The sequence below is a fragment of the Aethalodelphis obliquidens genome, unplaced genomic scaffold (assembly GCF_003676395.1).
Source record: "Aethalodelphis obliquidens isolate GAN/ISIS:26980383/991018 unplaced genomic scaffold, ASM367639v1 scaffold1, whole genome shotgun sequence".
Classification (NCBI taxonomy): Eukaryota; Metazoa; Chordata; class Mammalia; order Artiodactyla; family Delphinidae; genus Aethalodelphis; species Aethalodelphis obliquidens.
The window spans coordinates 103,060,809-103,085,685 of record NW_020837945.1 but is presented as its reverse complement, the minus strand read 5'-3'; the positions used below and the strand labels follow the sequence as shown (position 1 = coordinate 103,085,685).

At 39.9% G+C, this 24,877-nt stretch overlaps 1 long non-coding RNA gene across 1 annotated transcript in view; it reads left to right on the top strand.

Moving 5' to 3' along the window:
• The window catches only part of LOC113623417 (uncharacterized), a 112,980-nt gene continuing 88,103 nt past the window's right edge, over window positions 1-24,877 (top strand). The window contains exons 1-2 of the long non-coding RNA XR_003433923.1: window positions 1-162; window positions 8,298-8,502. This is a non-coding gene — a long non-coding RNA (uncharacterized LOC113623417). The remainder of the gene's footprint in view (window positions 163-8,297; window positions 8,503-24,877) is intronic.

Here is a 24,877-nt window from a genome sequence, read left to right as displayed (position 1 = left end):
GGAATTGATGTGGCAAACTTCATTCCTGTCTTATTTTAGGAAATCGCCACAGCCACCCCACACTTCAGCAACCACCTGCCTGACCAGTCAGCAGCCATCAACATCGAGGCAAGACCCTCCACCAGCAAAAAAAATTGCAACTTGCTGAAGCCTCAGATGATGGTTAGTATTTTTTGGCAACAAAGTATTTTTTAATTAAGATATGTACATTTTTTAGACATAATGCTATTGGACACTTACTAGACTACAGTATAGTGTAGACATAACTTTTTTTTTTTTTTTTTTTTTTTTTGTGGTATGCGGGCCTCTCACTGTTGTGGCCTCTCCCGTGCGGAGCACAGGCTCCGGACACGCAGGCTCAGCGTCCATGTCTCACGGGCCCAGCCGCTCAGCGGCATGTGGGATCTTCCCGGACCGGGGCACGAACCCACGTCCCCTGCATCGGCAGGCGGACTCTCAACCACTGCGCCACCAGGGAAGCCCGACATAACTTTTATATGCATTGGGAAACCAAAAACATCATGTGACTTTATTGCGGTATTCACTTTATTGTGGTGGTTTAGAACTGAACCTGCGATATCTTCAATGTATGCCTATAAATTAGGAATTCTTCCACAAGAGGGAGCAAGAAGCATGAAGCAGGTAGAAAGCCTCAGAATCACTAGCAGGGCTGGTGGAAGGTATTTCTTTCTCAAAGGAGGTTAATAAAGACTAAAGGAAGAGACTGTTACTTCAAATGAGAAGATGGCAACACAAAACTTCAAGGACATGAAAAAATCTAGGAAACAGGAAATCACCAAAGGATTATAATTATTTTCCAATAACTGATCTCAAAGACATGAAAATCTGTACTTTACATGATAAAGATTTCAAAATAGTTGTTTTAAGGAAACTTAATGAGCTACAAGAAAATACAGTTCAAAAAAATCAGGAAAACAATACATAAACAAAATGAAAAGTTTAACAAAGAGACAGAAATCATAAAGAAGTGAATAAAAATTCTGGAGCTGAAGAATACAAGGAATGAAATGAAAAATGAAATGGAGAGCATCAACATCAGAATGGATCAAGCCAAAGGAAAAATCTGTGAGTTAGAAGATAGGAACTTTGAAGGTATCCAGTCAGAGAACAAAGGAAAAAGAATGAAGGAAGCCTATGTGATTTATGGGATAGCATGAAAAAAAATACTTTGTGAATTATTGGAGTTCCAATAGCAAGAGAGGAAGAGAAAGGGGCAGAAAGCTTATTTAAGGAAATAACAGCCGAGAACTTCTCAAATTTGGACAGAGATTTGGATATCCAAGTTTATGGATCTCATAGGTCACCAAACAAACTCAGCTTTAAGAAATTCTCTTCAAGACACATTATACTAAAACTGTTAAAATTTAAAGACAAAGGGAGAATCTTAAAAGCAGTAAGAGAAAAGAAGCTTGGAAATTACAAGGGAACCCCCATAAGGCTACCAGTGGATTTCTCAGTGTAAACCTTACATCAGAAGAGAGTGGGATGATACGTTCAAAGTGCTAAGAGAAAAAACACTGCCAACCAAGAATACTGTATCTGGCAAAGTTATATTTTAGAAATGAAGGAGAGATAATGACTTTCCCAGAAAAGCAAAAACTGAGAGAGTTCAACACTACTAAAAATACCTTACAAGAAATGCTGAAAGGAGTTCTTCCAGCAGAAATGTAAGGATGCTAATTAGTAACCTAAAAAATATACAACACACTCTTAAATGATATAAAAAATAAACTGAAAATAGATTAAAGACTTAAATGTAAGACCTGAAACCAAAAATCCTAGAAGAAAACAAAGGCTTATAAGCTCTTTGACGTCAGTTTTAGCAATTTTTTTTTTTTTTGCATGTCTCCACAGGCAAGTGTAAGAACAGCAAAAATAAACAAGTGGGACTACATCAAGCTAAAAAGCTTTTGCACAGTGAAGGAAACCATCAATAAAATGAAAAGGCAGCTGACTGAATGGGAGAAGATACTTGCAAATGATGTATCTGGTAAGGGGTTGATATCCAAAATATATAAAGAGCTCAGACAGCTCAATATCTAAAAAAGAAACAACCTGATTAAAAAATGGGCAGAGGAGCTGAAGAGATATTTTTCCAAAGAAGACATACAGATGGTTAACAAACACATAAAAAGATGCTCAGCATTACTAATCATCAGGGAAATGCAAATCAAAACCGCAATGAGAACTCCCAACAAAAAAAAGTCCAGGACTAGATTGCTTCACGGGTGAATTCTACCAAACATTTAAAAAAGAGTTAACATCTATCCTTCTCAAATTAGTCCAAAAGCTTGCAGAGGAAGGAATGCTTCCAGACTTATTTTACAAGACCAGCATCACCCAGATACCAAAACTAGACAAAGACACTATAAAAAAATAAAATTACAGGTCAATATCACTGATGGTCACAGATGCAAAAATTCTCAACAAAATACTAGCAAACTGAAGTTGACCATACATTAAAAGGATCATAAACCATGATCAAGTGGGGTTTATCCCAGAGATGCAAGGATGGTTTAATATCTGCAAATCAATAAATATGATACACCACATTAACAAACTGAAGAATAAAACCTTATGATTATCTCAATAGATGCAGAAAAAGCTTCTGACAAAATTCAACATCCATTTATGATAAAAACTTTGAACAAAGTGGGTATAGAGAGAACATACCTCAACATAATAAAGGCCATATCTGACAAACCCACAGCTAACATCATACTCAAAGGTGAAAAGCTGAAAGCATTTCTTCTAAAATCAGGAACAAGGCAAAGATTCCACTCTAGCCGCTTTTATTCAACATAGTATTGGAAGTCCTAGTCACAGCAATCAGATGAGAAAAAGAAAGAAAGGGCATCCAAATTGGAAAGGAATAAATAAAACTGTCACTGCTTGCAGATGACATAATACTATACATAGAAAATCCTAAAAATGCCATCACAAAGATATTAGAACTCATCAAGGTATTCAGTAAAGTTGTAAGATATGAAATTAACATACAGAAATCTGTTGCATTTCTATGCACTAACAACACTATCAGAAAGAGAAATTAAGAGAACAATCCCATTTACAATTGCATCAAAAAGAATAAAATACCTAGTAATAAATCTAACCAAGGAGGTAAAAGGCCTACACTCAAAAAAACTGTAAGACACTGATGAAAGAAATTGAAGATGACACAAACAAATGGAAAGATAACCCATGCTCCTGGATTGGAAGAATTAATATTGTTAAAATTACCATACTACCCAAGGCAATCTACAGATTCAGTGTAATCCCTATCAAAATACCAGTGGCACTTTTCACAGAATTAGAACAAACAATTCTAAAATTTATATGGAAACATGAAAGGCCCTGAACAGACAAATATATCTTGAGGAAGAACAAAACTGGAGGTATCACACTCCTTGATTTCAAACTATACTACAAAGCTACAGTAATAGTAAGGAAACTATCAACAAAATGAAAAGGCAACCTATGGAATGGGAGAAGATACTAGCAAATGATGTATTTGATATGTATCTGAAATATATAAAAAACTCAACATCAAAAAAACAGACAATACAATTTTAAAAATGGGCAGAGGATCTGAATAAACATTTTTCCAAAGAAGACATGCAGATGGCCAACAAACACATTTGGTGCAGCCGCTATGGGAAACTGTATGGAGATTCCTCAGAAAATTCATACCATACAATATGCCTGCTACCATACAATCCAGCAATTCTACTCCTGGGTATTTATCTGCAGAAAATGAAAACACTAATTTAAAAAATTATATAAACTTCTATGTTCATTATGGCATTATTTACAACAGCCTAGACATGGAAGCAACCTAAACTCTCACTGATAGATGAATGGAAAAAGAAGATGTGGTATATATATATCCATATATCTATTAATGAGCAATATTCATATATAGGTATATACCTATCTATATATACTCTGCCATAAAAAAGAATGAAATCTTGCCATTTGTGACAACATGGTTGGACCTAGAGGGTATTATGCTAAGTGAAGTAAGACAAAGACAAATACCATATAATTTCACTCATATGTAGAATTTAAAAAACAACACAAATGAACAAACAAAGCAAAACAAAAAAGACTCATAGAGGGAGTTCCCTGGTGGCCTAATGGTTAGGATTCTGGGCTTTCACTGCTGTGGCCCGGGTGCAATCCCTGGTTGGGGAACTGAGATGCTGCAAGCCATGTGGCATAGCCAAAAAAAAAAAAGACTCATAGATACAGAGAACAAACTGATGGCTGCCAGAGGGAAGCAGATGGGGAAGAGGAGTGAAGTAAGTGAAGGAGATTAATAGGTACAAACTTCCAGCTAGAAAATAAATAAATCATAGGGATATAATATACGACATAGAGAATATAGTCAATAATATTATAATAACTCTGTATGGTGACAGATGGTAACTAGACTTATCATGGTAATCATTTAAACATCAAATCAGTATGTTGTACACCTGAAACTAACATAATATTGTATGTCAATTATAATTCAATAAAAAAAAAGAAAGTATAGAATATACTGGTAAAGGTAAGTTTATAGTTAAATTCAGAATACTCTAATACCTGTAATATGATGGTGTGTTAGCCACTTAAGTGTAGTGTAAAAGTTAAAGAACAAGAGTATTAAAAATAACTATAGGTACCTTAATTTGTTAACAAATACACAATACAAGAAGAGGTAATTGTGACATCAAAAACAAAAAAGGGGGAGGAGTAAAAGGGTGGGGCTTTTACATGTGATTGGAGTTAAGTTGCTATCAACTTAAAATGGACTGTTTTAGCTATAAGATGTTTTATGTAAGCCTCATGGTAACCCCAAAAGCAAAAACCTTTAGTAGATTCATAAAAAATAAAGAGAGGGGAATCAGAATATACCACCATGGAAAATCACCAATTCACAAAGTTAGGCAGAAAGAGAGGAAAAAGGGAACAATGGAACTACAAAACATCCAGAAAGCAATTAATAAGATGACATTAGTATGCCCTTAATTGTCAATAATTACTCTAAATGTAAATGGATTGAATTCAACAATCAAAAGGCAGAGGGGCTGGATAGATTAAAAAACAAGACCCAACTATATGCTGCCTATAAGAGACTCACTTCAGCCTTAAGGACACACATAGGCTCAAAGTGAAGAGATGGAAAAAAACATTTCATGCAAGTGGAAAAGAAAAGAGAGCAGGGGTATGTTATACTTATATCAGACAAAATAGACTTTAAACCAAAAAGGGTAACAAGAGACAAGCACAGCCTCATTCACAGCCAGCAATCCATGCCACACAGTTCTCTCAGTTGGGAACCTCAGTGAGATCTGTGTTCAGGCCACAATTTCCATGACAACAGACAAGGACAACAACAGAATGGCCAGAATTGCAGCCTAGTCAATCAACTTTCTTTTTCTGAAAACCTTATGAAGAATATCTCATGGAAGTATTCCTGGCTCTCATACTTCAGCCATCGGAAAGTTAAGAGTACCCCCAAACTCTTTTGTTTGACCGAAGAGTGGTGTATAGAAATGGCTGCTCCTTTGAGGTTGGCTTTCTACCACATGTGGATGACATGGATCAATCTGCCTTTGGGACTGGGAGAGTTTCCCAGCTTCACCTGGAGCTTGACTCACCTTGTTGCCTTCTGTTGCCCTTTCTGTGGCATGTTTTCCGTTCTGCTAGATTGCCCTTCAGTGACTGAAAGACGGCCAGTCACCACTTAGGCCTGTGCAGTCATGTAAGTCTTAGTACTAAGTGGGAGCCCCATATGTCTTGATGTCTCTCCCCAAGTTCTGCACTCAACACTTGCCTTTGTCTTAGGAAATTCAGAATTTTGAGTTCTTCTGAGGCATGAAATACGATGTCTCATTAATAACCAGCTTTCCTGTCCTTGCTTTGCTGTCAGGAGAGAACTGGATAGTAAAACCTATGATTTATTTGGACTGGCTCCATTAAGAACTGACAGAGTGATGACTTAATTCCAGTAATGCTTTATTCTTACTCTGCATTTTGACAATTTCCTCTAGCTGTTCCTCTGCTGGAAGTGACTCTTAGTCACTAATTCTAAACTCACTCCAAGAGTATAAAACAGTACACATCACCTAAAATTTCAGTGGAGTAACCTTTGTCACTATAAAATTTTGTAAGCCTCTCAAAGTCTTTCTCAAATTATTATCAGAAGATTGAAAAGTCCAGACAATTTACAGGTTCTCTTTTTGACTGACTGACTTGCCCTTACAGGTGTTTCAAAAGGACCCTGCAATTGTACAATGATGAATGTGTTGGTTAGTTTGTTCATCATGGGTTTATTGGGTGTCTGTTCTCTGTCATGCTCTGTTGTAGGTGTTGGTAATTGTTCAGTGAATAAAACAGAAACCTGCCCTCATTTAGTGATGGAAGATAGACAAAAAACAGAGGAAATGAAGTAATTGGTTATCTGAGCATGAGAAGAGCTCATGAGAAGGAGAGAATTGAATTGGGGAAGGAGATGTAGCTTGCTGGTTTGATGGAGACAAGTAGGGAAAGCATTTCAGTTTTAAATAGTGTTGTCTGGAAAGGCCTCACCGAGAAAGTGACATTAGACCAAAGGTTTGAAGGAGAGAAAGGAGTGAGCCATCTGTATAATGGGGGCAAAAGTTGTCCCAGGCAGAGGGAGCAGTGAGGACAGGGGTCCTGAGGTAGGAAGTGTCTATTATATTCCAAACCAGGCTGATGATAACAGCACACAGACACAGTGCTTCCCGCATGCCCCACACCGTTCTGAAGGCTTTATATCCATTATCTCATTCAGTCTTCCATATTTCCCCAGTCCCGATTTATAGATGAAGAAACTGAGGCACAAACAGCTTAAATAACTTGCCCAAGATTACTCAGCTAGAAAGTGGTGGAACCCAGGCAATCTGGCTCCAGAGTCTGTGTTCTTAACCACTGTGCTTTGCTGCCTGGTGTTTAATCATTTGGAGATGCAGAGGGCACTGCTCATCACACTGCACTGTGCCCCTTTGCTTTCAGGAGGAAATATTTTACTGATCTTAATATTGGCATTAGTTGTGCTTGTCTTGAGCCACTGGTTTATTTCAATCTACTGAACACTGTGATCTGTGATGATTACTGATCATGATTTTATGTCGGCCATTGAATACTTACCACTCTTATTTTTCTTTCTTACTTCATGTTATATTTTGTCTATCATTGTAAACTCCCTTATATCCCTTTAGATATAGGGAATGATGAATGAATAGAAGTACATTTAAAAGAAGACTCAGAGTCCTTAGAAGTTTGGAACTAGATGGCAAGCAGCCCTGGCTCTGGGAAGAGCCACCCTGCAGCTTGGCCTTGCGCGACTAGGATTCCCATTTCTCCATTCTCCTGGCTATGGCCCTTCTCCTTTTGCTCATACTCGGGGCTCCCGCAGGAACTGACAGAAAGGGACAGAAGCAGGCCTCTCTTTGAAACTCCAGCCTGACTACTACAGTTCATGTGGCAGTTAGGAGCATGGACTGAGATGGGACAAACAATTCATACCCTGACCACCACCTATCTGGGGTCTGAGACCTCACATCTTCATCTGTAAAATGAAGGTAAAAATAGTGCCTACCTCCTAGAGTTGTGAGGATTAAGTAGGATAATGTTCACAAACAAAATACACAGCACAGAGCTGATGCATATAAACACTATGGAAATCTTAGCTGTTATTATCATTAGTTACTCTTCTTTAACAACAAACAGAACAAACTACTGTCTTTAAAAACAAACCACTGTCTTTAAAAACAAACAAAAACCCCTGGGCTTGGTTGAAATCTGGCTCTCCACATTATCCTGCCAGATGCCCTGTGGGGCTTCTCTGTGGTACTGATCCCTCACATCTTGGCTCCCAAAATGGATATGGCCTATTGGAAACAGAATAAAACAGGTATGAAGAGTGAATAAAACCAACGAGCACAGCCAGGTTGCAACTTACTGAAAGACTCAGTCACGCTAAAGACAGGGTTTCTCAGAGATGCTGTGAGAGAGAGGACAAGTACCTCTGCTTTGTCAGCCTGGCCTCCCCGCAACACCTTCTAATTGCTCGAGAATAGTCTAGGCTTCTTACAGCATTGGCATTGACTTTTTAAGGATTACTTCAAGTTATGCAAGAAGAAAATGATCCTGCAAAAGAAGTTCACAAAGTTCAGTTAAATATATTTTAATGAATTGTGTTAGAATGAAAGAAAAGCTTTTTCAAAAAGTTTATATGTTTAATATATTCTTTTTCATCCTGTAAGAATGTTGAACCCTGACCTTGGAGTGGAATGGCCCGGTACTGTGGAAAAAACATGTGCGTTGAACCCAACTCTCGGCTCTGCATTTGGAGGCTGTAGGAAGTTCCATCAAGGCCACCGCGTCCTCATCTGTACAATGGGAATAACACCTACCTCACAAGGCTGTTGAGAGGATTAAGTGACATGGCTCTAGGAACTTTCCTGGCAGGTAACAGATTTTCAATGATGTTAATCTGATTTTTTGAAGCTTTTTCTTCAGTTATTTTGCTTTCTGCCACATCATTAGAACTGCTTAATTATTCAGGATTTTTTACATCCAGTTTATGGATTATCAAAGCCCTTTGCTAATAAGTCTGTCTCCTGCTGACTTTTATTTATTTATTTATTTTTAACATCTTTATTGGAGTATAATTGCTTTACAGTGGTGTGTTAGTTTCTGCTGTATAACAAAGTGAATGAGCTATACATAAACATATATCCCCATGTCTCCCCGGTCTTGCATCTCCCTCCCACGCTCCCTATCCCACCCCTCTAGGTGGACACAAAGCACTGAGCTAATCTCCCTGTGCTATGTGGCTGCTTCCCACTAGCTATCTATTTTACATTTGGTAGTGCATATATGTCCATGCCACTCTCTCATTTCGTCCCAGCTTACCCTTCCCCCTCCCTGTGTCCTCAAGTCAATTCTCTACGCCTGCGTCTTTATTCCTCCTGCTGACTTTTAAAATTGCAGTGTAACTGCTTATCAGCCTGTCAATTATGAGAAATAGCAGATGATTCAACATCAATATTGCTGAATGCCTTGGTAAAATGGTTTTATGAAAAAGTTTGAAGCTATAGTTAAAAGGGAGCTTTATTTATTTGTTTATCTATGGACAGATTTTACAAGTTGATAGTTTTCTCATTTTTAAGATTTATTTTTTCTATTTTGTGCAATTATCACAAAAATGTGAAGGTCAGAATAAAATCACTCATTATTCTATTGCCCAGAAATAACCACTATTAACTTTTAATTTTTTTCCTTTTTATATTCATAGTTCTTTTTATGACTTTTTCCACCTGAAAGTCTATCATAAGTACTCTACCATATTGCTAACATTTGAATTACTTTCATACTGGTTATACTGCGACCTACATGATCATTTTTCCTAATTTAGACATTAACATTCCTCGAAACTTCTCTGCAAGAAATGTTTGGGTGTAAGCCTTTGTCTGCATTCCTGATTAGTGCCTGAGGATACATTTCTAGAAGCAAAATTATTGGATCAATATCAGGTCAATATTCTGTGTAACATGTCCTCCAAACTTAAAACCTAGTCACTTAAAACTTAAAACAGCAATCATTCATTTGCTTGCAATTTGGGGACAATTTGTCTTTGCTCCACGTGTTAGCTGGCTGGGGTGGCTTGGCTGGGGCTAGAGGATCCACTTCCGAGGTAACTTTCACATGACTGACAAGTTGGTGCTGGCTGTTGGCTGGGGCCTCAGTTCCCCTCCAAGGTGGGCATCTCCACTGGGTTCAGAGAGGGAGGAGGTGGAAGCTGCCAGTCCTCTTAAAGGTTAGGCCTGGAACTGGCACAGAGTCTCTTCCACCATGCGCTCTCGGTCAAAGTAGTCACAGGTCAGATTCCAGAGGCGGGGGAAGTGACAAGGAATTTGTGGCCATATTTAATCTACCATAGTCAAAGAGCATATTGGGGACTTCCCTGGTGGCGCCGTGGTTAAGAATCTGCCTGCCAACGCAGGGGACACGGGTTCCAGCCCTGGTCCGGGAAGATCCCACATGCCACGGAGCAACTAAGCCCGAGCGCCACAACTCCTGAGCCTGCTCTGTAGAGCCTACGTGCCACAACTACTGAAGCCCGCGCACCTAGAGCCCGTGCTCTGCAAAAAGAGAAGCCACTGCAATGAGAAGCCCGCTCACCGCAGCAAAAGCGTAGCCCCCACTCGCCGCAACTAGAGAAAACCACACACAGCAACAAAGACCCAACGCAGCCCAAAATAAAAAAAATAAAGAAAAAATTTTTTTAAAAAAGAGCATATTGTTGAAGGATCTTTATACACATTACCAAGTCACTTTCTAGAAAGGTGCTGATATGCAGTTCTACCAGCAGTTCATGAGAATGCACACTTACCAACATTAAATATTAAAAAGTTAAAAATCTCTACTTAGTCAACATATGAAATGTGGGATATCATTGTTTTACTTTGAATTGACTTCATTATTCGTGAGCTTCCATATGTTTGATAAAAATTTATATTTCTTCCTTTGTGAACTGTCTGCTCATTTTGGGGGCAATTTGTTTATGTGTTAAACAAACTTATAGAATTACATGAGTTTATTACTGACATTAAGAATGGGCCATATTTGTTGTAAATATTCCTTTCATTTCTCTCAGTTAAAAATCAAAAGCCTTTCCCTGTTATTTGAGAAAAAAGTTAGACAAAACTACTTTCTATTAAATTCAAATGATTTTTATAAGAGTCTGGCAGCCATACATTGGTTTCAAAATATTGATATATATTATAATAAAATATTTTGGATAAATGTCAGTTTTACTCACCTAACATGTCAAGAGAAACCCAGGAGATAATTTGATTTATTAATTATCTTCATTTTGGAGGGACTGAACCAAAAAAGAGTTTAGATATCTTTACTGGAACAGAAATGGAGGAACAAAATTGTGTCAGTATTTTCTCTTTAGCCCTTTAGCTCTCTGGTAGGCAAGCCCATTAACCTCTCTGAGCCTCAACTCTCTTAACTGTAAAATGCAGATAATAGCAGGTATGCTCTGAGGCTTAGAGAAGATGTTTTTAAGGGGCCTAGCACAGGCAGGGGCCTGGTCTGTGGTGGGCACCATCAATTGTTTGCCTCTTATGTTCTGCCTTGTGAATCAAGAAGGACCTTACTAGGCCTGAATCTCAGAGTAAGTTCTCTGAATGGCTTTCCAGGCCAGGACTTGGATTGTGTGAATGACATTATTCAGCTCACCTCTGTCCATTAGTCATGGGTAGGTGTTACTACACAGTGCGTTGCACTGTGGTGCAAATCAGGTGCTTTGTTCCAAATAGCACATCACGATTGTCAGGCCCCAGCTGGAGCAAATGTCTGTGTTGTCATATGGTATACTCCTTGAGAATGACCCTTGGAGGAGCTTCTCAGAGCAATCTGGTGTCCAATCTTAAGACTCTGAGAGTTCCATGCTAGTATTATGACTAATAATACCTTTTACTTGTATGGCACTAGATAGTTTTCACAGGACTTTCATGTGTTTTGTCTCCTTTGATCTTCATAGCCATCCTGGGAGGCCTGCAGGTCAAGGAATATTATTTGCCTTATATGCGTACGAAAGTCAAGGCTTGGAGGCATTATGACTTGCCCAAAGTTACAAAGCTCGTAGGTGCCAGACCCAGTACCAGAGGGCTCCCACAGGCCCCATCCAGATTTTTTCTATTGGATCATATGCTGCCTAACTCCACCACCAAGGACACTGCAGCAGGTGACCCTAGGATGAGGAGCTGTATAGGATGGATTTTTTTTTTTCTGTCTTCCATTAAAATGGGTGGGTGAGTGTAGTGGTCAGTATGGACTCTGGAGTCATTATCTACATTTGGATCCTGGTTCCATCTCTTGCTGGTTGTGTGTCCTTGAGGAAATTATTTAACCTCTCTGTACCTCAGTTTCTTCATATATACAATGAGAATACTGGTACCTAACTTATTAGACTGTTGGGAGTTTAAATGAGACCATCTATGAGAAACACTAGCACAATGCCTGGCATCTAAGTAAACACTAACTGAAGCCCCTGTTCTTACTTGGTGTCATCTGAGAAACTGAAAGCTTACTTCCCTTTAAAACGTCTGCACTGCAAGCCTTCCGCTGAGCCTTGGACTTCAGGCACTGGTTTCAGGAAGCCTCTGTTTGTAAGAGAGCCATTGTCCCTGGGAGAGGCAGCTGTCCGCACTATACTGCACTGCACTGAGTGTCCTCCACCACTTATCACAGTTTATCAGATTGGCCCTGAGGGGATGGAGCACAGGACAGGTAAACATTGATTGTTTAAAAAAAAAAAAAAAAAAGCACCCATTTACCACAGTTAACATTTTGGTGTATTCCTTGCCCACCTTATACAACCTTTAAAAATTTTGAATTGAAGGAAAGTAGAATATGCTACCCCCAAATATGCCATTTTGGTGTATCAATTACTTTGGATTAAAGTTACCTAAGAAACAGCTGGTGCAAGAACACTCTGACCCTCCTTTGTACCCCTGAAAGCAGGAAATAAATATCCTATGTGAAAGGAACCCTCCTGGTACCAGGAGGCTAGAAGGCATCCTTATCACCAGAGACAGGGAATTTAGGGCTGAGACGGCTATATAAACAAACCTTGTTACTTCTTCACTAATTTACTACTCCAGGCCCAAACTCCTTTGTCTTGTCAATTCTTTACAAATTTATTGTTTCCTTGTCAAGCAGGTATAAAAGCTGCCTGCTTCAGTCACTTCTTTGAGTCTTACATATTTTATTGGGCTCCTGTACTTATGAAATTAAATTTGTTTTTCTCCTGTTAATCTATCTTATGTCAAGTTAATTATTAGGCCAGGCAAAGAAACTGGAAGGGAAGAAGGGAAAAGTTTTCTGCCCCTGCAGAATCATATTGTATAAAGACATTTTATGATTTGCTTTCTTCACTTCATATTTACATTGTCTTTCCATCTCCTTAGTAATCCTGAAAAGCCAGCTTGCATTGTTGCATTGGATTCCATAGGTGGAGACACTGTTATTACCAATTTGGTATGTGAGATAGTTTTATTTTTATATTATAAATAATGCTACAGTAAACATCCTTTTACGCATATTTTTGAGATCTTCTCTGATTATATCCTTAAAATAAATTCCTAGAAGTGGGATTGTTAAATCAAAGGTTATATGCATTTTGAGAAATACTGCCAAACTGCTCACTAGAAAGCTGTATAAATTTACTACTCCCACCAACAGTGTATCAGGGATGAAATCATTCAAGGCCTTCCACATTTTTCCTGACTTTTCTTTCCACCTAAATTATTCCAAATATATTCCTGTATAAAGCCTTTACTTCAGATCTGCCCTCAGTTACTGCTACATTGTTTTGATTTCAAACATCCTTCCATGGGTACCATCTCAGGGCCTTTCCCATACCTTCCTGGAAATGTCTTCATCCTCTTCATCCATCTCTGAATCATATGTCCTTAACTCAAATCCCTAGCCATCTGCAAAGCCTTTCCTGATTGTCAAATTTAGTAAACTACCCTTCCTTCTCTGAAGTCCTTCCATCCTCTATTGTCTGTGCCACCTGTATGTCAGTTGTCACATGCTGCCTAATCTTGTGAATTGTTTTTTTTATGTATGCTTATACTGTTTCCTGAAAGACTCGTATAGTACAAAATTACACTTTAAAATGTTTTATATTACCCATTACGTACACAAATGTAGTTTTGTATATGTAATTATATTGTAATCCGTATATGTATATAATAATGTATAGTATAAAACTCCAGTGAGGGATCATAGTGAAAACTTAAGTCACCTTTTGGGTAACTGTCCCGCCAGATCAAATCCTCCCCATTGTTTTAGTCACCAACAAAAAACAGGTATCCCTGTCGGGCCTGTCCCAGACATCCGGGAGGCTCGGACCCCAGCCTCTTTGAATTTAAACTTCCTTTGAACTATGCTTATCTAAATTAAAAATGATAGGAGCTCTTTTAAATAATAAAATTATGAAAAGAACAATCTGTTTAATGTCTAGAATCAGGAATTAAAGTCAATTTGACAAAGGATATATGCATATTGCAACAAAAACCCTTTAATCTGAATGATATAGGAAGTCTAGATACTGTTAGTGGTCAGAAATGATAGCTCTTTTAAGAAATACTAAGATTGAAAACATCTTAATTAAGTCACATTATATGAATAGTTACATAATGGGAACATACTACAAGAATCTGAAAATTCTATAATTTCATGTTGCATTTAGATATAATGAGTGCTTCTTCATCATAACTAGATCATCATAACTAGATCACTAATGATCTAGTTAACTTTCCTGGCAATCTTAGAAGACAAGGTATATGAGAAAATAGTTAAAAGTGATATTCGTAATACTTTATAGAGTCCATCATCCTGCTGGAGTAGCATGACCATACTTTCAGAGAGGCATTAATTGTACAAATGAAGAATTGGAGACCTGAGGAGATTAAAACCTTGGTTAAAGCCATACAACCATAAGTGAGGTTCCCAGGTCTCACACCCAGGTCTGCCTGCTCTTAGTCTAGTTTACACTCAAGAATTTCTTTGCCTTTTAATTTGCTTTATTTTCCTCAAAGCACTTCCCAGCCTCTGATAATATTATATATTTACTTGCTAACACTCACATGTAAGCTCTGCAAGGACAGGAGTAAAATTCCTAATAAAAATTGCCCTGGGGGACTTCCCTGGTGGCGTGGTGGTTAAGAATCCGCCTGCCAATGCAGGGGACACAGATTCGATCCCTGGTCTGGGATCCCACATGCTGCGGAGCAACTAAGCCCGTGCACTATAACTACTGAGCCTGTGCTCTAGAGCCCACGAGCCACAACTACTGAGCCCACGTGCCACAACTACTGAAACCCGTGTGCCTGCAGCCCGTGCTCAGAAACAAAGAGAAGCCACCGCAATGACAAGCCTGCACACCGCAACGAAGAGTAGTCCCCAATCACTGCAACTAGAGAAAAGTCTGCAAGCAGCAACGAAGACCCAATGCAGCCAAAACTAACTAACTAACTAAATAATTGCTCTGTTCCCTGCTGTATCCCAGACCTAGAGCAATGGCTGGCATCTAGAAGACAATCAATAAATATTTGTAAAATGTATACAAATTAAAAAATAAATCCATGGATAGCAGTAAGATTGGCTTCTATGGCAGCAGTTTGAATGGCCTGATTCCTAGGTCCGAGTTCTTCATTCATTCACCCATTCACTCTGCTTTGATTTTCTTCACATACCTTATCACACCTGAAACTTTAATATACACTTATTTATTGTCTCCTTCCTTTGTTTTAATATAAGCTTCAAGAAAGAAGGGGTTTTGCCTGCCTTGTAAAGTGCTATATCTCCACGTAGAAAACAGTATCTGGCACATAACAGGTGTTTGAGAAATATCCCTTATCATGAATTAAATAAGTGTATTCATGTAAGAAACATTTGTTGAGCGCCTACTACATGGCTGGAACAATTTATCTTCAGTCTCATGAGGGAGTAAGACAAGTCAACAGAGAATTTTTTTTTTTTTTTACATCTTTATTGGGGTATAATTGCTTTACAATGGTGTGTTAGTTTCTGCTTTATAACAAAGTGAATCAGTTATACATATGTGCCCATATCTCTTGCCTCTTGTGTCTCCCTCCCTCCCACCCTCCCTATCCCACCCCTCCAGGAGGTCACAAAGCACCTAGCTGATCTCCCTGTGCTATGCAGCTGCTTCCCACTAGCTACCTACCTTACGTTTGGTAGTGTATATATGTCCATGCGTCTCTCTCGCTTTGTCACAGCTTACCCTTCCCCCTCCCCATATCCTCAAGTCCATCCTCTAGTAGGTCTGTGTCTTTATTCCTGTCTTACCCCTAGGTTCTTCATGACATTTTTTCCCTTAAATTCCATATATATGTGTTAGCATACGGTATTTGTCTTTCTCTTTCTGACTTACTTCACTCTGTATGACAGACTCTAGGTCTATCCACCTCATTACAAATAGCTCAATTTCATTTCTTTTTATGGCTGAGTAATATTCTATTGTATATATGTGCCACATCTTCTTTATCCATTCATCCAATGATGGACGCTTAGGTTGTTTCCATCTCTGGGCTATTGTAAATAGAGCTGCAATGAACATTTTGGTACATGACTCTTTTTGAATTATGGGTTTCTCAGGGTATATGCCCAGTAGTGGGATTGCTGGGTCATATGGTAGTTCTATTTGTAGTTTTCTAAGGAACCTCCATACTGTTCTCCACAATGGCTGTATCAATTGACATTCCCACCAACAGTGCAAGAGGGTTCCCTTTTCTCCACACCCTCTCCAGCATTTATTGTTTCTAGATTTTTTTGATGATGGCCATTCTGACTGGTGTGAGATGATATCTCGTTGTAGTTTTGATTTGCATTTCTCTAATGATTAATGAAGTTGAGCACTCTTTCATGTGTTTGTTGGCAGTCTGTATATCTTCTTTGGAGAAATGTCTATTTAGGTCTTCTGCCCATTTTTGGATTGGGTTGTTTGTTTTTTTGTTATTAAGCTGCATGAGCTGCTTATAAATTTTGGAGATGAATCCTTTGTCAGTTGCTTCATTTGCAAATATTTTCTCCCATTCTGAGGGCTGTCTTTTGGTCTTGTTTATGGTTTCCTTTACTGTGCAAAAGCTTTGAAGTTTCATTAGGTCCCACTTGTTTATTTTTGTTTTTATTTCCCTTTCTGTAGGAGGTGGGTCAAAAAGGATCTTGCTGTGATTTATGTCATAGAGTGTTCTGCCTATGTTTTCCTCTAAGAGTTTGATAGTTTCTGGCCTTACATTTAGGTCTTTAATCCATTTTGAGCTTATTTTTGTGTATGGTGTTAGGGAGTGTTCTAATCTCATACTTTTACATGTACCTGTCCAGTTTTCCCAGCACCACTTATTGAAGAGGCTGTCCTTTCTCCACTGTATATTCTTGCCTCCTTTATCAAAGATAAGGTGACCATATGTGCATGGGTTTATCTCTGGGCTTTCTATCCAGTTCCATTGATCTATCTTTCTTTTTTGTTTTTTTTTTCTACAGTATGCGGGTCTCTCACTGTTGTGGCCTCTCCCGTTGCGGAGCACAGGCCCCGGACGCACAGGCTCAGCGGCCATGGCTCATGGGCCCAGCCGCTCTGTGGCATGTGGGATCTTCCCAGACTGGGGCATGAACCCGTGTCGCCTGCATCAGCAGGTGGACTCTCAACCATTGAGCCACCAGGGAAGCCCTATCTTTCTGTTTTTGTGCCAGTACCATACTGTCTTGATTACTGTAGCTTTGTAGTATAGTCTGAAGTCAGGGAGCCTGATACCTCCAGCTCCGTTTTTCATTCTCACGATTACTTTGGTTATTCAGGGTCTTTTGTGTTTCCATACAAATTGTGAAATCTTTTGTTCTAGTTTTGTGAAAAATACCAGTGGTAGTTTAATAGGGATTGCACTGAATCTGTAGATTGCTTTGGGTAGTAGAGTCATTTTCACAATGTTGATTCTTCCAATCCAAGAACATGGTATATCTCTGCATCTCTTTGTATCATCTTTAATTTCTTTCATCAGTGTCTTATAATTTTCTGCATACAGGTCTTTTGTCTCCTTAGATAGGTTTATTCCTAGATATTTTATTCTTTTTGTTGCAATGGTAAATGGGAGTGTTTTCATGATTTCACTTTCAGATTTTTCATCATTAATGTATAGGAATGCCAGAAATTTCTGTGCATTAATTTTCTTTCCTACAACTTTACCAAATTCATTGATTAGCTCTAGTAGATTTCTGGTAGCATCCTTAGGATTCTCTATGTATAGTATCATGTCATCTGCAAACAGTGACAGCTTTACTTCTTCTTTCCGATTTGGATTCCTTTTATTTCCTTTTCTTCTCTGATTGCTGTGGCTAAAACTTCCAAAACTATGTTGAATAAGAGTGGTGAGAGTGGGCAACCTTGTCTTATTTCTGATCTTAGTGGAAATGGTTTCAGTTTTTCACCATTGAGGATGATGTTGGCTGTGGGTTTGTCATATATTGGCCTTTATTATGTTGAGGAAAGTTCCCTCTATGCCTACTTTCTGCAGGGTTTTTATCATAAATGGGTGTTGAATTTTGTTGAAAGCTTTCTCTGCATCTATTGAGATGATCATATGGTTTTTCTCCTTCAGCTTGTTAATATGGTTTATCACATTGATTGTTTTGCATATATTGAAGAATCCTTGCATTCCTGGAATAAACCCACATGATCATGGTGTATGATCCTTTTAATGTGCTGTTGGATTCTGTTTGCTAGTATTTGGTTGAGGATTTTTGCATCTATGTTCATCAGTGATATTGGCCTGTAGTTTTCTTTCTTTGTGACATCCTTGCCTGGTTTTGGTATCAAGGTGATGGTGGCCTTGGAGAATGAGTTTGGGAGTGTTTCTCCCTCTGCTATATTTTGGAAGAGTTTTAGAAGGATAGGTGTTAGCTCTTCTCTAAATGTTTGATAGAATTCGCCTGTGAAGCCATCTGGTCCTGGGCTTTTGTTTGTTGGAAGCTTTTTTTTTTTTTTTTTTTTTTTTTTTGCCGTACATGGGTCTCTCACTGCTGCGGCCTTTCCTGTTGCGGACCACAGGCTCCGGATGCGCAAGCTCAGCGGCCATGGCTCACGGGCCCAGCCACTCCGTAGCATGTGGGATCTTCCCGGACCGGGGCACGAACCTGTGTCCCCTGCATCGGCAGGCAGACTCTCAACCACTGCGCCACCAGGGAAGCCCTTGTTGGAAGATTTTTAATCACAGTTTCAATTTCAGTGCTTGTGATTGGTCTGTTCATATTTTCTATTTCTTCCTGATTCAGTATTGGCAGGTGGTGCATTTCTAAGAATTTGTCCATTTCTTCCAGGTTTTCCATTTTATTGGCATAGAGTTGCTTGTAGTAAACTCTCATGATCTTTTGTATTTCTGCAGTGTCAGTTGTTACTTCTCCTTTTTCATTTCTAATTCTATTGATGTGAGTCTTCTCCCTTTTTTTCTTGATGAGTCTGGCTAGTGGTTTATCAATTTTGTTTATCTTCTGAAAGAAACACCTTTTAGTTTTATTGATCTTTGCTATTGTTTCCTTCATTTCTTTTTCATCTATTTCTGATCTGATCTTTATGATTTCTTTCCTTCTGCTAACTTCGGGGTTTCTTTGTTCTTCTTTCTCTAATTGCTTTAGGTGCAAGCTTAGGTTGTTTATTCGAGATGTTTCCTGTTTCTTAAGGTAGGATTGTATTGCTATAAACTTCCCTCTTAGAATGGCTTTTGCTGCATCCCACAGATTTTGGGTCGTTGTGTCTCCATTGTCATTTGTTTTTAGGTATTCTTTTATTTCCTCTTTGATTTCTTCAGTGATCACTTCGTTATTAAGTAGTGTATTGTTTAGCCTCCATGTGTTTGTATTTTTTTATAGATCTTTTCCTGTAATTGATATCTAGTCTCATAGCATTGTGGTCAGAAAAGATACTTGAAACAATTTCAATTTTCTTAAATTTACCAAGGCTTGACTTGTGACCCAAGATACGATCTATCCTGGAGAAAGTTCCATGAGCACTTGAGAAAAATGTGTATTCTGTTGTTTTTGGATGGAATGTCCTATAAATATCAATTAAGTCCATGTTATTTAATGTATCATTTAAAGCTTGTGTTTCCTTATTTATTTTCATTTTGGATGATCTGTCCATTGGTGAAAGTGGGGTGTTAAAGTCCCTTACTATGAATGTGTTACTGTCGATTTCCCCTTTTATGCCTGTTAGTATTTGCCTTATGTATTGAGGTGCTCCTATGTTGGGTGCATAAATATTTACAATTGTTATATCTTCTTCTTGGATCGATCCCTTGATCATTATGTAGTGTCCTTCTTTGTCTCTTCTAATAGTCTTTATTTTAAAGTCTATTTTGTCTGATATGAGAATTGCTACTCCAGCTTTCTTTTGGTTTCCATTTGCGTGAAATATCTTTTTCCATCCCCTTACTTTCAGTCTGTATGTGTCTCTAGTTCTGAAGTGGGTCTCTTGTAGACAGCAAATATATGGGTCTTGTTTGTGTATCCATTCAGCCAATCAGTGTCTTTTTGTGGGAGCATTTAGTCCATTTACATTTAAGGTAATTATCGATATGTATGTTCCTATTCACATTTTCTTAATTTTTTTTGGTTCGTTATTGTAGGTCTTTTCCTTCTCTTGTGCTTCCTGCCTAGAGAAGTTCCTTTAGCAGTTGCTGTAAAGCTCGTTTGGTGGTGCTGAACTCTCTCAGCTTTTGCTTGTCTGTAAAGGTTTTAATTTCTCCATCAAATCTGAATGAGATCCTTTCTGGGTAGAGTAGTCTTGGCCGCAGGTTTTTCTCCTTCATCACTTTCAGTATGTCCTGCCACTCCCTTCTGGCTTGTGGGCTTTCTGCTGAGAGATCAGCTGTTAACCTTATGGGGATTCCCTTGTGTGTTATTTGTTGTTTTTCCCTTGCTGCTTTTAATATGCCTTCTTTGTATTTAATTTTTGACAGTTTGATTAATATGTGTCTTGGCGTATTTCTCCTTGTATTTATCCTGTGTGGGACTGTCTGTGCTTCCTGGACTTGATTAACTATTTCCTTTCCCATATTAGGGAAGTTTTCAACTATAATCTCTTCAAATATTTTCTCAGTCCCTTTCTTTTTCTCTTCTTCTTCTGGAACCCCTATAATTCGAATGTTGGTGCGTTTAATGTTGTCCCAGAGGTCTCTGAGACAGTCCTTAGTTCTTTTCATTCTTTTTTCTTTATTCTGCTCTGCAGTAGTTATTTCCACTATTTTATCTTCCAGGTCACTTATCCGTTCTTCTGCCTCAGTTATTCTGCTATTGATCCCATATAGAGTACTTTTAATTTCATTTATTGTGTTGTTCATCGTTGCTTGTTTCATCTTTATTTCTTCTAGGTCCTTGTTAACTGTTTCTTGCATTTTGTCTGTTCTATTTCCAAGATTTCAGATCATCCTTACTATCATTATTCTGAATTCTTTTTCAGGTAGACTGCCTATTTCCTCTTCATTTGTTAGGTCTGGTGGGTTTTTATTTTGCTCCTTCATCTGCTGTGTGTTTTTCTGTCTTCTCATTTTGCTTATCTTACTGTGTTTGGGGTCTCCTTTTTGCTGGCTGCAGGCTCGTAGTTCCCGTGATTTTGGTGTCTGTCCCCAGTGGCTAAGGTTGGTTCAGTGGGTTGTGTGGCTTCCTGGTGGAGGGGACTAGTGCCTGCGTTCTGGTGGATGAGGCTGGATCTTGTCTTTCTGGTGGGCAGGTCCACATCTGTTGGTGTGTTTTGGGGTGTCTGTGGCCTTATTATGATTTTAGGCAGCCTCTGTGCTAATGGGTGGGGTTGTGTTCCTGTTTTGCTAGTTGTTTGGCATAGGATGTCCAGCACTGTAGCTTGCTGGTTTTTGAGCGAAGCTGGGTGCTGGTGTTGAGATGGAGATCTCTGGGAGATTTTCACCATTTGATATTATGTGGAGCTGGGAGGTCTCTTGTGGACCAGTGTCCTGAAGTTGGCTCTTCCACCTCAGAGGCACAGCACTGACTCCTGGCTGCAGCACCAAGAGCCTTTCATCCACACGGCTCAGAATAAAAGGGAGAAAAGGTAGAAAGAAAGAATTAGTAGAAGTAGAAAGAAAGAAAGGAGGGAGGGAGAGAAGGAGGGAGGAAGGATGGAAGGAAGGAGGGAAGGAAGGATAAAAAGAAAGAAAGAAGATAAAGTAAAATAAAATAAAGTAAGATAAAATATAATAAAATTATTAAAATAAAAAAATAAGTATTAAGAAAAAAAATTTTAAAAGAAGAAAAGAAAAACAAAACGAACAAACAAACAAAAAAAACGGACGGATAGAACCCTAGGACAAATGGTGGAAGCAAAGCTATACAGCATAAATCTTTCTCTCAAAGTCCACCTCCTCAATTTGGGATGATTCATTGTCTATGTATTCCACAGACATCAAGTTGTTTGTGGAGCTTTAATCCGATGCTTCTGAGGCTGCTGGGAAAGATTTCCCTTTTTCTTCTTTGTTGTCACAGCTCCCAGGGGCTCAGCTTTGGATTTGCCCCGCCTCTGCGTGTAGGTCGCCGGAGGGCGTCTGTTCTTCACTCAGACAGGACGGGGTTAAAGGAGCCGCTGATTCAGGGGCTCTGCCTCACTCAGGCCGGGGCGAGGGAGGGGCACGGAGTGTGGGGTGGGCCTGTGGCGGCAGAGGCCAGGATGACGTTGCACCATACTGAGGCACGCCGTGTGTCCTCCCGGGTAAGTTGTCCCTGGATCCCGGGACCTTGGCAGTGGCGGTCTGGACAGGCTCCCCGGAAGGGGGGTGTGGATAGTAACCTGTGCTCACACACAGGCTTCTTGGTGGTGGCAGCAGCAGCCTTAGCATCTCGCGCCCGTCTCTGGAGCTTCTTTAAGCAGCGCTCTTAATCCCCTCTCCTCGCGCACCAGGAAACAAAGAGGGAAGAAAAAGTCTCTTGCCTTTTCGGCAGGTCCAGACTTTTCCCCGGACTCCCTCCCGTCTAGCCGTGGTGCACTAACCCCTTCAGGCTGTGTTCACGCCACCAACCCCAGTCCTCTCCCGGCGCTCCGACCGAAGCCAGAGCCTCAACTCCCAGCCCCGCCCGCCCCGGCGGATGAGCAGACAAGCCTCTCGGGCTGGTGAGTGCTGGTCGGCACCGATCCTCTGTGCGGGAATGTCTCCGCTTTGCCCTCCACACCCCTGTGGCTGCGCTCTCCTCCGTGGCTCCGAAGCTCTCCCCCTCTGCCACCCGCAGTCTCCGCCCGTGAAGGGGCTTCCTAGTGTGTGGAAACCTTTCCTCCTTCACAGCTCCCTTCCCCTGGTGCAGGTCCCGTCCCTATCCTTTTGTCTCTGTTTATTCTTTTTTCTTTTGCCCTACCCAGGTACCTGGGGGGGTTTCTTGCCTTTGGGGAGGTCTGAGCTCTTCTGCCAGCGTTCAGTAGGTGTTCTGTAGGAGTTGTTCCACGTGTAGATGTATTTCTGGTGTATCTGTGGGGAGGAAGGTGATCTCCACGTCTTACTCTTCCGCCATCTTTCCGGAAGCCCCCCAACAGAGAATTTTGACACAGGTAAGATTTAACTGTAGAAGAAGGAAACACAGAGAGACCCCTAACCTGACTATGATGGGTCACAGAGAACTTTCCAGGTAGGATTTGTCCTGAGTCAAGCTTGAAGGGTGACAGCATATGCAAAGGCACTGGGCCAAATGAGAATATGGCAAAGTGTTGGGCATGCAAATATTTTGATATGAGACTGGGAGTTAGGGTTGGAGAAGGGGCCAGAGAAAGCTGGAAAGCCAAGGAGCTTCTATGATATGCTGGGATGTTGGACTTTATTCTGAGGTCAATGGAAGATTTTAAGCAGGAATTTGACGTGAACAGATTCTCTTTATTATTTCACTGTAAGCTTGAGAGGAAGGACAAGGCAGCAAAATCGATCCTCATATCAGCTCCACAAAGTCATCAAGTTGTAGGTTTGACACGACAACTGAGCTCTTCAGTTTGTCAAGCACAGGCATGAGATGGAACTGTACAGCCCAATTAGCCTCCTGCCTGGTTGGTGAAGAAAGCTGGTTATGGGCTCAGCCTTTCATTAGTGGGAGGCTGGGGTGTGCCATGGCTCCATGAAGATGGTCTAATTCCAGTACAGCTCCTGGTGACAGTTTATGGGTATTTTTGAAATGCCTGCCAGGAGATTTCTCACTAGTGTAAAACTTAGAATTAAGTAAAAATCTAAATATCTAAAAATCTTGATAAGCTAGTAATTAATACTCCAACTCTAGAGTGCCAGTGCCCTAAGACCTCAGCTTTTATCAGAACCTCATGCCAGCCCAGGAAATCACACTGTTGTCCTGTCTGTCGTGTAGCTTGGAGCAGGGCGGGAGTTGACCACTAACCCTGGTTCCCCGTACCATGAGATCAAAAAGTCATCTCCACATTTGAAAGAGATGTGGAGTGTGTTCATGGGGGTAGTGGCTCAGCAAATCAGGTTTACTGGAGTCATGGGGCAGGTGGAGCAGGCTGGTCTCACGTCCTTCCCAACTTACCACTGATGTACCAGCCCACCGGCTCTCGTGGGTAAGCTCTCGACAGCCACCCAGCATATGCCATAGTCCTACACTCTTGCCTTCCTCCATCCATGTCATGTGAAAGGACTCTTTTTAATAAATGAGCAAGTGTCCTAAGCGACATTATCCGGAGATTGTCCTTTCCATCCTCAAATCCTGTGACTGGGATCACTCAACAGCACTGTGATGTATTATTTTCAATGAGGTGCCTTTCTTAACTGTCCACATGCTGCCTGTTTGGCCCCTAAATCAATAAAGTGTGTTGAATGTTTGTTAAAAAAAAAAAAAAGTTGGTGACCTGTGGCCTTTTGGAAAGGCCAAAGGTCACCAACTCCATGAAGTAGCGAATTGGTCCTTGTTTTGGAAAATCCTCCAGGTATTTATCCAGAAATATATGTTCATGAAATTCTGAAACATCATCATCAAAACCTGCTTCATTGTTAATTGGGAACTCCCACAATTTCCTCTCTTTTGTCCACTGGATCATCTCTGCAAAACCATTCTGAAAGTGTTGTTCATTGACTGCCGCTAACTGCTTAGCAAATTTTTTTTTTTTTCATTTTGAAAAAACTATTTACTTTTTTCCAAATATTATTCCAAATACATGTTTTACAGGCCACTATGGGTCAGAAACATTCTATAAAAGAAAGCATTTTGATAGACATTGGAAATAATTTTAATAGAAGAAAAAGCTCGTATT